General features: G+C 56.8%; 1 pseudogene; it reads right to left on the bottom strand.

Annotated features, from left to right (window-relative positions):
- The window catches only part of LOC124654622, a 48,829-nt pseudogene extending 37,072 nt beyond the window's left edge, over positions 1-11,757 (bottom strand).
- Between the last annotated feature and the right edge of the window lie 288 nt (positions 11,758-12,045).

Genomic DNA, 12,045 nt, shown 5'->3' with positions numbered 1-12,045 from the left:
CTCGCGGACTTCTTCGTCGGCTGGGCTGAGATGCAATATCTGCCGCCTGTGCCGGATTCCACGCATTGGAAGATGCACTTCGACGGCTCGAAGATGCGCAACGGCTTGGGAGCCGGCATCGTCATCACCTCTCCCAAGGGAGACCGGCTGGACTACGTCCTGCAGATCCACTTCGCCGCATCCAACAATGTGGCGGAGTATGAAGCGCTCATTCATGGGCTGAAGCTGGCCAAGGAGATTGGCGTGCGTCGCATACTATGCTTCGGCGACTCCGACTTGGTCATACAACAAGCATCCGGCGGCCGGGACGCGAAGGACGCCAACATGGCCTCATACCGCTTCCATGTCCGAGCAGCTATCCGGCTTCTTCGACGGCTGCGAATTCCACCACGTGCCACGAGCAAACAACGAGGCGGCTGACGCCTTGTCCAAGATTGGCTCAACCCGGCAAGCCATTCCGCCGGGCATCGCCTTGGCGGTTATCAAGAAGCCGTCCATCATACCGTCACCGGATTCGGATTCAGTATTCGTGCCGGGCTGACCCGGGGCTGCTCAGCCGAACCCGGGGCTTCATCGCCCAAGTCGGGGGCTAGCAAGCCGAACCCGCCGGCTACCATGCCGAACCCGGGGACTTCTCAGTCCAACCCGGGGGCTTCATCGCCAAACTCGGGGGCTAGCAAGCCGAACCCGCCGGCTGGCAAGCCGAACCCGGCGACCATGCAGTCGAAGCCGGAAGCTCCCACGCAGGAGGCCCTGTTGGTCAGCGTATTTGAGATAAGATGCGTACCTTCATGGGCACAAGAATTCCTCTCCTACCTCACCGACGGTGTGCTGCCCGATGACGAGTCCGGGCCGGGCAGATTGAGAGAAGGGCCAAGGCCTACACAATCATCAACCACCAGCTGTACAAACGCAGCGTAAGTGGGGTGCTCCAGCGGTGCGTCGAGCCGGCTGAAGGGATTGAACTCCTATGGGAAATCCATCAGGGTGAGTGCGGCCACCACGCCTCCTCTAGAGCCATAGTGGCCAAAGCCTTCCGGCACGGTTTTTACTGGCCGACTGCGCTCAGAGACGCAGAAGAACTGGTGAAGAAATGCAACGGCTGCCAACGCTTTGCAAAGCAAAAGCACACGCCGGCTTCCGCCTTGAAGACCATCCCCATTACCTGGCCATTTGCCGTATGGGGCTTGGATATGGTGGGCCCATTCAAAACAGCCCGAGGCGGCATGACTCACCTCTTGGTGATGATTGACAAATTCACTAAGTGGATCGAAGCCAAGCCAATAAAGAAGCTGGACGGCTCCACAGCCGTCACATTCCTCAAGGAAATAATCGTGAGATACGGCTACCCCCATAGCATCATCACCGACAACGGCAGCAACTTCGCCGAGGGAATTTTCAAACGCTATTGTGGGGAGATGGGGATCCGAATGGACCTATCGTCCGTGGCGCACCCGGAGTCAAACGGCCAAGTGGAGAAAGCAAACGGCTTGATCTTAGCCGGCATCCGGCCCCGGCTGGTGGAACCGCTTGAGCGCTCAGCCGGCTGCTGGATCGAAGAGCTGCCCAGCGTGTTGTGGAGCCTGCGCACGACGCCAAACCGCTCAGTCGGCTTCACACCCTTCTTCCTCGTATACGGGGCCGAAGCCGTCCTGCCGACTGATATCGAGCACGACGCGCCAAGGATCAAGCTCTACACAGAAGCCAAAGCCAAAGAAGCTCGCGAAGATGGAGTTGACCTGGTCGAAGAGGCCCGGCTGCTGGCTGCGTCCGGATCTACTATCTACCGGCGAGCCTCCGACGCTATCACAGCCGGAAGGTCCAACCCTTAGCATTCCGAGAAGGAGACCTAGTGCTCCGGCTGATCCGACGGACAGCCGGACAGCATAAATTGTCATACCCATGGGAGGGTCCCTTCATCGTGAGCAAGGCGGTAGGCAATGATTCCTACTATCTCATAGATGCCCAAGAGGCTAAGAAAAACAAGGCAAACAAAGCCGACGAGGAGACTAAACGTCCCTGGAATGTCAGGTTGCTTCGACCATTTTACACATGAGAGCAGGAATGTATGTATCCCTTGTATCCCTTTTGTAAGCTATGAAAAGCATGCGCCAAGAGCGCTGTCTCCGACAAGTTTTTCGCGTACTCTACTTCGTTTCGCCAATTGGCTTGAACCCTTTCACGCGGCCGGCTCAGTAACGTGATCCGGTTTCCGACAGCCGGCTTCCGATCTAGCTACAGACCGCAACCCGGCTGTCCGGCTGGCGGGAGTAAGGCCTAGGGAGCCGGCACGCGAAAAACGACTAAGGGAAAGAGTAAAAGCGAGTTGACTTGCAACTTTTCATAAAAGTGCCGGATTGCCGAATTCAGCTCGTTCGGCGGAAATGCTTGTCGGCCTCCCTCAGTGGCCCGCTCTTGATCCGGCGACGGATCGCAAGTCGGACGTACGACCGGCAAGAGCACAGCCAAAGAGTGGGGCGGATGGGAAAAAGCGAACAAGTCGAAAGAAAGCAACTCGGCACACAAATGATTAACAAACACATTAAAGTGTGCCTTAATAAAAGGATAATAATATTGTCTTACATATGCACCCGGCATCCCGGGGATTTAACATATTGTCTTGGCAAAAGCAACAACTAAAAGACAGGTAAATCAAGGGCCAGCTGGAGGAGCATCGGAGCGGCCGCCTGCCGGATCGTCGCCGGGCGCGTCTTCCGCCTCCTCATCCTCCATCTCGTACTCCTCATCAGATTGAGGGTTCGGGTCCGCGACGAAGAGGCTTTTGTCGACGAAGTCGGCGATGGCGCTGGCTCGGGCAAGTCGGGCAGTCTTGAATTCGGCCGGGAGCTTGTCCTCCACGTCGGCTCGCCGGTACTCGAGCTGCTCCAGGTCCACCTCGTTGTACCAGGAGAGGACAAAGGACAGCGCCATATCAGCACCAGCGCGCGTGGCAGACTCCTTCCAGTCGAGGAAGCGATCCGGCGCCCGCTCCATCAAAGAAGTGAGGCTGGAGATATCTTGCGGCGCCGCCTCCGCGGGCCACAGCATCGGGACCAGCTCCTCAGCCGCCTTCCGGAGCTCCCAGCCAAGCTTGGTGATGGGCTCGACGCGGGCAGACATGGACGCCATGTAGTCCTCCATCGTGAAATACTCCGAGCTGCCCTCGCCAGTCGCCCGCTTCCTGGACTCGCGCGCAACGCCAACGGCTGCCAAGGCCGCGTCCTGCGTTTCAGGGAAGGCCGCTGCAAGAAAAAGCATGTCAGAAGCCATCGAAGCCGAAATAAGCTGAAAAATGCAGATTTTCGAAGTCCTAAAGTAAGACTGGCGGCAGCCGGCACGAGCCGACTGCCCCCAGCCCGAAGATGGAGATTTCGAAGTCCTAAAGTAAGACTGGCGGCAGCCGGCACGAGCCGACTGCCCCCAGCCCGAAGATGGAGATTCCGAAGCTCTAAAGTAAGCCTGGCGGCAGCCGGCAAGAACCGACTGCCCCCAGCCCGAAGATGGAGATTTCGAAGGATAAAAGAAAAAGCCTGGCGGCAGCCGGCACGAACCGACTGCCCCAGCCCGAAGATGGAGATAGCGAAAAAGATAAAAGTTTACGCCGCCGGCTACCAACCCAGGCCGGCAGCCGACAGCCGAAAGCCGGCAAAGGGAAGGAAACATAGAGGCACTCACCCGACAAGCCGCGATCAAGCGCGCCAATCTCCTCCGTCCAGCGCTTGGCAGTAGCCGTCAGCTCCGTGGACTTGGTGGTGACCTCCTCCTGAAGCGCAAGCCGCTGCTTCTCCACCTCATCCAGCCGCCTGCTCAGATCCGCCAGCTTCTCCTCCCCGTCCTTCTTGAGGGCGGCAAGTTCCTTGAGGTGGTTAGCCTCAAGCTGGCGCAGCCGCTTCAGCTCCCCGTCAGCCACCTTGAGCTTGGCGGCTGCAGATCGGCCCGCCTCCTCGCTGAGGGCGCACTGGTCGCGAGCAGCCCGGAGATCCGCCTCCAGCCGCGGGACCTTGGCGGCCTCAAGCTGCGAGGCAGCCGGAAAGAAACGTCGGCCAACGAAGACTAAAGAGAAAGAAGACATCGAGTCGGAAGAAGCAAGAACTTACCCTTGACGGCCTCCAGCTCACGAGCCAAACCGGCCCGGTCCAGCTTGGCCTTGTGGTAGTGGGTCACGGCGCGGTTGTACAGATTGGTGCGCCGATCCGCCACAGCCTAAGGAAAAAGAAAAGTCAGTATGCCAGGCGAAACCCGGACCGGCTCCAAGCAGCCGGCCCATGCCTCGGAGGGCTACCGGGATGATAACCAAATCAAAAAACAGTTGAAGCTTACCTTGCTGGCTTCCTCCACCTTGGCGAGGTTGGCCGCGGCCTCGGCAGCCCTAGCCTTGAGGTTGGCCTGCAGGCTGGAGAAGAACATCTCCACCGACGCTTGGTCGGGGTTCCCCTCCCGGCTGGTCACCTCATAGGAGTCGGCGCGGAGCCACGCCTGCTCCATAGTGCCAGCCGAGCCAAGGCTGGAGTCGGAGGCGGACGGCACATGCGAGGAGCGGAGCGCCCTTGGCCACGTGCGAGGCCCTGCGGCGACGCCGATGGGGTTCCCGTCCTCACCAGCGCGCGCGAGTCGGCGCCCTCCGTGCGCGCCGGCTCATCCCTTGCCGGCTCCTGCCTGGTCGGCTCCTCCGTCGACGGCTCCGGTGGTGGCGGCGCTCTGGGCGAAGCAGATGGCCCAGTCGGCGCAGCCATCTCCAGTGCCTGAGGTGTCCCCTCCGGGCTTTCATCCAACACCACCACGCTCGGCCCGGCTCCAGCTCCGGTCGCGGGCGGCGCAGCCCTGCCGGCTCCGGCTCCGGTTGCGGGCGGTGAAGCACTGCTGGCTCCGGTTCCGGTTGAAGGCGCCATGCCCCGGCCGGCCCCAGCGGCTGGGTCCAGAAGACGAGTCCGGCGCGGGAACAAGTCGTCCAGCGTCGGCTGGCGCATCGGCTCGGCCCGCGTGCCGCGATCAGGCGCTGAGGCCAGCGGCACGGCGAAGGAAGGCGCCCCTGCGGGAGGCGGAGTACCCGCAGGCGGCGGCGGCGTAGGCGCGCGCGGTGGAGGCTGCGGCGTCGACTCCCTCCTTTGTCGAGGAAGCGGCGACACAACGCGCGGAATCTGCCGGGAGCCGCCGCCCTGGGCAAACTTGATGGGAGCCCTAGCCGGACAGATAAAGAAAAGATAAGCATAAAAAGTAAGGAAAGAAAAGGAATCAAACAAGAGAGAAAAGAGAACTCACCCGGCCTGCTCCGGAACCTTCTTCGGCTGCAGCCGGCGGAGCTTCTTCGCCTTCGCCTCCTCGGCGGCAGTAGCGCGGAGGTCGCCGGCTCGCTTCTTCCCCTTAGGCGTCGAAGTCGCCGTGGTGCTTGGAGGCCTCGCGCGCAGGGACACGGCGGGGATTGGCCCCGTGGTGGACGTCGCCGGCTCCTCGTCCTCCTGCGGCTCCGGTGAAGGGGGCGGATTGTGCTCCCCCTGGCCGCTCACGTCGGGCGCCTGCAGCAGGTCGTCGTCGCCAGCCTGGTCGCCGGCTTGGTCAGCCGGATCGGCGTGATCCGGCGTCCATCTCCTCGTCGTCGGGTCACCATCCTCGGCGTTTTGGCGGGAGAAGAGCTAGAAAAAACAGAACATGAGCAAACGACAAGCCGGAATTCGGCAGAAGAAAAGGAAGTCGGCCTTGCAGCCGCAAGCCGGAAGTCGGCGGAGACACAAAACTTACCAGCTCGGGCGGGTGGGCCCTGTCGTGGGGCGCCAGCCCGTAGTTCCACTCCTCAGGCATGTTCGCCTTGGTGATGTTGTTCACCCGGCGGGCGACCTGGGCCTTGGAGACCAGCGCCGTGGACGTCCGGTTCGGATCGAACCGGCCGGACATGTGCCCGATTGTGGGTGCGCATCCGGAGCGGCAGCACCCGGCGCTAGGCGATGGTGCGAGAGGAGGTCCTCGGCGGTCAACCCGTTCGCGACGGCCGCCCCGGGAAGTCCCGGAGCTGATTCACCTCGGCATCCGGATCCGCCGTGCGGGCGTTGTAGCTCCGGTTGATCCGGCCGGCCGGAGGAACCGGGTTGAACTCCGGAAGGTTGATCCGGTCGACGAGCTGGCCCTCGTTGCGCACGTAGAAGAATGACATCGCCGAGTTCTTCACCGAGTCAACGGTTGGAATCTTGGGGAAAGGCGTACCGGGCCGGGTGTAGATCGAGGCGGCGCCGCAAGCCCGCAGGCGGCCCTCAGTAGTTTGAGCCTTCAAGTAGAACAGCCGGCTCCAGAAGTCGATGTCCGGCCACAAGCCGGCGTAGGCCTCCATAAACGCCACATAGCAGCTGAGGAGGATGCAGGCGTTGGCCGGCAGATGGTGCGGCTGCAAGCCGAAGTTGTCGAGGAACTGCCGGAAGAAGGTGGAGGCCGGCAGGCCCATCCTGCGATCGAGGTGCGCGCCGAAGAAGACGCGCTCGCCAGGCTGCGGCACGGGCTCCATCTCCGCGCCGGGCGCCCGCGTGACCACCGACGACGGGATCCGGCGGAGGCGCACCAACCGCGCGATGTCGTCCTCCCGCATGTACGAGCCCCGCCACGATCCGCTGGCGGAGGCCATTGTCGAGGAAGAAGAAGAAGATGACCACGAAAGGCGAAAGGGCGAAGAAGAGCCTTGCGACGGCGGCGGCGACGGCGGCGGCTGAGGACGCTCCGTTGAAATGCGGGGCCCCGTGGCGCCGGCTCGACGGAGTAGCGGCGGCGGATCGGCGGAGATTCGCTCGCCGGAGTTCGCCAGCGGGAGACGCTCGCCGGAGCAGCAACGGGCTCAAGCGCGAAGAAGAGAGCGAGGAGAGCGGGAGCGCGAGGAAGACGAAGTGGGCAAGTGGCCGCCTAGGTGCCCTCCCCCGCGGCATTTATAGCCGACCGCGGCGGGCGGTTGGCCTCCAAGTGGCGATCGTGGCCACGTCGCCCGGATCTTCTGCGCATTAACTTCCGCCACGACCGCTACCGTTACGGGAAACCGCCACACCACATCGCCCACGACCGCACCAAATCCGGAGGGGACATTGATGTGACCAGACGAACCGGCGGCAGAGCCCAGGCGTCGAGCCGGTCCAAGTCGGGCGCGAGGACCCGAGGCGGCGGAGACTCCGGCGCACCGCAAGCCGGAGCCGGACAATAAGTTCAACTCGGACCAAAAGTCATCAGCAAGGCGGAGACGCCACCAAAACTTGCGAGAAAGCAAAAGCTGCATAAGTGTAAATAGCGGCCGGCTAGAAGCAGCCGGCAAGAACGAGCCGGATGAGGGCGCAGCCGGCTGAATGAAAATTCTCAGTCGGCCCCTCCAAGTGCCGCCAAGTATATACGAGAAGCCAGGAAAACCTGCCTAGGTCCTTCTAAACGCAGGACCTTGCCAGCTTCGGGGGCTAATGTCGGGGAAGACCCCGGGTAGGGAAATGGACGCGGAGCAGCCGGCTGGCCACCGGCCGGCTCGCGGCAAAGGCCGGGCGAGGAGCAGCCGGGCTGGCGCCGTGGCCGGCTGGTCCGGAAGCCGGCTGGCTCTAGGTCCTAGTCGGCCTGGCTATGGCCGCCAATGCTGTAGCTGGGCCGGCTTCTACAAGCCATATCCGGTCGGGGGTTTGTACCTCGGACCGACTCGAGGCTGGCGAGTCTTGCACTAGGAAGGAACCGGGTTGGTGATCCGGGTTCCCAAAGTCCACGCTGACTTCATCTTCCGTAAAGCGCGGGGCACTGTGGAGCAATAGTGCCACGCGCCGGACAAGCCATCATGGCCTACGACGACCCGTACAGGCTACAGTGGCTGATGGCGACAAGGACACCTCCTCTCCATACCGCTGACCTTGGCAGCCGGATGGGACAGGCCATGAGGCCTCAACGGCTCCTGACGTCACTGCCTCGGGAAGGAGCGGAAGCCGGAGCCGGCCAAGCCGGCCAGTAAACTGTAGGGTCTTATATGTAAAGTGCCGGTGCCTATATAAGCCGCACTACCCCCTCTCGTGTAGGGGATCGATCATTCTTACTTCATTCCACCCTTAGCGCTGCCCCCGTGAGAGAGACCATCGTCTCCCTTAGCCTCCCAGGAGCAGCCGGACACAGCTCTAGGAGCATCTTTGTATTGTGTGATCATCATATACACTCTAGCAGGAGTAGAGGTTTTACCTCCACCGGAGGGCCTCGAACCTGGGTACGTCGCCGTGTCGCTCGTGCCCATACCCGCTTCCGGATACCGTCGTGAGATCCCTCAGGAACCACCTTCGGTTAGCCACCCTATGGCATATGCCGTGACGATACCACGACACAATCAGCATAGGCAAAGTTTGGTTCTCACACATACGGACAAGTTCCGCCAAGAAAGGTGGTTTCTGAACATCCTGAGCAGCGCCATGAATATCCATTCAAAACCATCCAATTTGGATCGTATATGTAGCTTAATGCAAAACTCTCCCGCATCAACGTCTCGAACGGTGAGAATATCTGCATTAACCCCAACTAGGATGCCTCCGGATCTGCCATGTGGCGGTAAACAATACCAAACAAAATTACATCCTCCTGCTAGATCCCTTAAGAAAGGAGTCGCAAAGTTTGACCTCCCTGTCTCCAAAAAAGCAACAATATCTAAATTTTCTTCTCTTATTGTCTCTTTAATAAAAAGATGTTTACTCGAATCTCGCAAACCTTCACTATTCCAGACTAAAGCTTTAATTTTAAGATTTTTTTCTTTTGGTTCTTTTTAATTCGTGCACTACGTCTTACCTTAGGTTGTTCAACTTTAATAAACCTCTTACTATGAGCATGGCCAGATTTCGCCTCTTGGCAAAAATGATCCGTATGATCTTCCAAGCCAAACGTCTCTTCTACGGTCAAATCTTCACATAGCCCCGAAAATTTAGAAACAAACAGATTATGTGGATCATCGTCACTAGTTCTTTTTTTCCGCTCTAGAATAGTACACTCCCTTTCATTTTCTACAGCCTTTAACATTATAATCGAGTCGGCTACTTGATTAGAAGTTTTTCCAAAGGAAACCCCTAACTTATTAGCCCGGGATAAAATCTCATCATTTGAAAGAGAGGTAAATGAATGTTTAGATACTGAAGCTTTACCTTGATTATTAGCCCTGCAAAGCCTTCCAGTGAGATGCAGACGCAAGAGATGAGGCGAAGGCTCTTCAAACAGGGAGACCTGCAAAGAAAGAACACGAGTCTTATTGTAACGAACCAACAACTAATATACAGAAGACTGGAAATGTTTTGTTATTTAAGATACAACAAAGTATATATATATATAGCCAGTTTGAAATAAGGACAGCTAAAATAAAATAATACTCAACGGATTAAATCAAGAATAAGTCATGACAAAGGATGAAAGCATTTGATGACAGATCCATGCTTGGACAATTTTTACCTATAAATTTGTTGTCAGGTCTGGAAACGTGGAAGATTAATTGTGAGAATGAATATCTACCAAAGTTATATGCTAATTAATGTGGCCACAGTAGTTGCATTGATCTGACGATTCTTGTGTAAGTTGAACAAAGTGAAGTCTATGTTTCAAAAACAAAAAATAGCCAAACCATGAGTTAAAGAATAGTATTTAGTTAGCTTCAGTCTCTATATCTCGTAAGTCTGAACTCTGAAGTCATTTTCGAAGTTCAGTCCAGCTACCAGTTACCAAATATTGTTTCTTACATAGTTATCTGTTGGCCTCTCAAGTCTAAACACTTCCAAATTTCAGAAACAGCTATTATGGTAGCTGAACAAAGAATTTTGTCTCCTGTGTATTGCCTAGAATATAAAGATCACGCTAAAATTTGACCAATTACTATGTCAAGATCATTAAGTGGGCTGCCACTTAGCGGTCACCCATGACCACGGGACAAATTCCGACAGCACCCCCCTATCGTTTAGCACAGAAGAACGCAACATTCTTCCTCTTCCCCTGCCTTCTGCACAGGCCTAACCGCCTACCTCTTCTAACTTCTAAGGCTCTGCCGCTCTCCCACTCACTTTTGTTTGATTTCACGGACGAGCGAAGGAGATGGGCGAGCCACGGGACGGGGGATAAGATAAGGAGAGGGGTATAAGATGCTGCCAGATATCAACCGGTACTTCCAATAACGGAACCGCTCCAGGCGAGATCGCATCTGACCAACCCCTCCTGCCGGCGTTGTCGCCCGATCTGCCCCGCCTCTGTGGCCTTCGGGCCATGGGGGTGCGGTGGATCGCGGCCCTTGTCGGCGGGAGGGCTCCACTCTCTGTTTTGTGGGTTCCGTTCTTCGTTTGTAGGGTCAAAATTTGTAGGGGTGGCGCTCAGGTGGTGGTGGCGCCGCCTCGTGCAATAAAGTCTCCCCGGCTTCAACCCCATCTCGGCGGCAACGTTGAGAGGCTTGTGGGAGTGGTGTCGTCTTCGAGGTTTTCGTCTGGCTGTGGGGATCTTCGGATCGTCAAGGAGCTTCAGCGGCAGTTCATCCTTCTTCTTCGTCTTCGGAACGGATGTGGTCTTCTTGACTCGTTCGGCGACTTCCCGTCCGCAATCAATAACGTCAAGCTGGCTCAGGGAGGAGCGGCAACGGCGGCGCGCCGTCGACACGGTCCGGAGGTTGAAGTTGAAGGGCTTCTCAAGGATCTTGTTGTACTTTTCGTTTTTCTTGGAGTGTTTTGTACTGTTCGTTGTTTCTTTTAATGCCAGTGTTCAATACGCAAAAAAAAAAAAAAGATAAGGAGAGGGGTGAGGGTGAGGCTCACGTGAGGCCGATGTAACAAGATGCTTGTTGGGGAATGATCATGCCCACAATTGCTCACCAAAGAGCTTCTTTGGTCATTATTTATCCAGCTAGGCTTACTAGAATATAGACTTCCTCTGTTAACTAATGTAAGATCTTTTAGATATTTCGAAGTGGATTAGATAAATATTAAAATGAGTGAACCTACATAAACACCTCTAGATACACACTAAAATGAGTGAACCTACACCACATCTAAAAGGTCTTAGAGGAAGTATTTAGGTACCACCTTCCAAGCAGCAGCTTATTAATAACTAAATTGAAAGACAATCTTGAGGGCAGGTACTTTTCAGGGAGAACGAGAAGTCTTCAGAGCATGGGATTGCATCATGTTAACACCTTATTGACAAGGTTTTACATGGTCAACTTACTACAGGCTACTATGGCCAACTAAACTATGGCCGATCCAGCTGCTCAACATCAACAAATATTTAGCACCGACCTTGCTTTGCGTTGTTTCAGAAACAATTTCTTTTTTGAAAAAGATACAAATGAGAAGATAAATTGACATGATAATTAAAGCCAAAGTTATCTGCCCAGCCTAATCAAGGAAACATCCATAAAATCAGACCTGTTGGAACTAAAATCAGGTGGACCACCACTAACACTAGATAGATTTTGGACCTTAAACGAGCAAGCGAGTTAAGCTAAATCTTAATGAAAGATTCTTCAGGAAGTTTAGATGCTCACTGCTCGCTTAGGTACAAGAGGAATCCGTCGTCGCCGGCGTACTCGCCGCAGAACGCCTCGCACTGCCCCGCGCTACGGTCGGACGGCAGCGCAGGCCATCCCTGGCGGTTGAGCCTAAAGGAGAGGTCGGCGTTGCCGCGCATCACGATGCGGCGCCATAGCTCGGGCTCGTCCCGCGCTGCGCGACGCCAGGAGCGACACACCTGGTCAGCGCCCATCAGGATGTCAATGTGATCAAGCTTGTCGAAGATGGCCAAGATCCAGTCCAGCGGCATGTCCGCCCACTTATTCGGACTCTCCTCCTCCGCTGCAACCGTCGCCGTTGCCTTCTTGCGGCTGCGCCGATAGCGGGCGCCTCGGCGGCGAGAGGGGGAGGGCATGGCGTGGCGTAGCGTGTGCGTGCTGAGGGTTAGGGCTCCATATATGGATTTCCTTTCTGGGCTGCCGGTACGGTGGTGCCCCAGATTAGTTGAGATCGCTCAAGACTCTTCCTACGAGGGTGGTCTGCACGTCATGCCCACCTGCAGAACTTTGGTCGAAAATCGAAGCAAAGAAAGCAGGGG

Source organism: Lolium rigidum, chromosome 1 (assembly GCF_022539505.1).
Source record: "Lolium rigidum isolate FL_2022 chromosome 1, APGP_CSIRO_Lrig_0.1, whole genome shotgun sequence".
Classification (NCBI taxonomy): Eukaryota; Viridiplantae; Streptophyta; class Magnoliopsida; order Poales; family Poaceae; genus Lolium; species Lolium rigidum.
The sequence above is the reverse complement of the archived record's forward strand: the minus strand, read 5'-3'. Positions and strand labels throughout refer to the sequence as shown.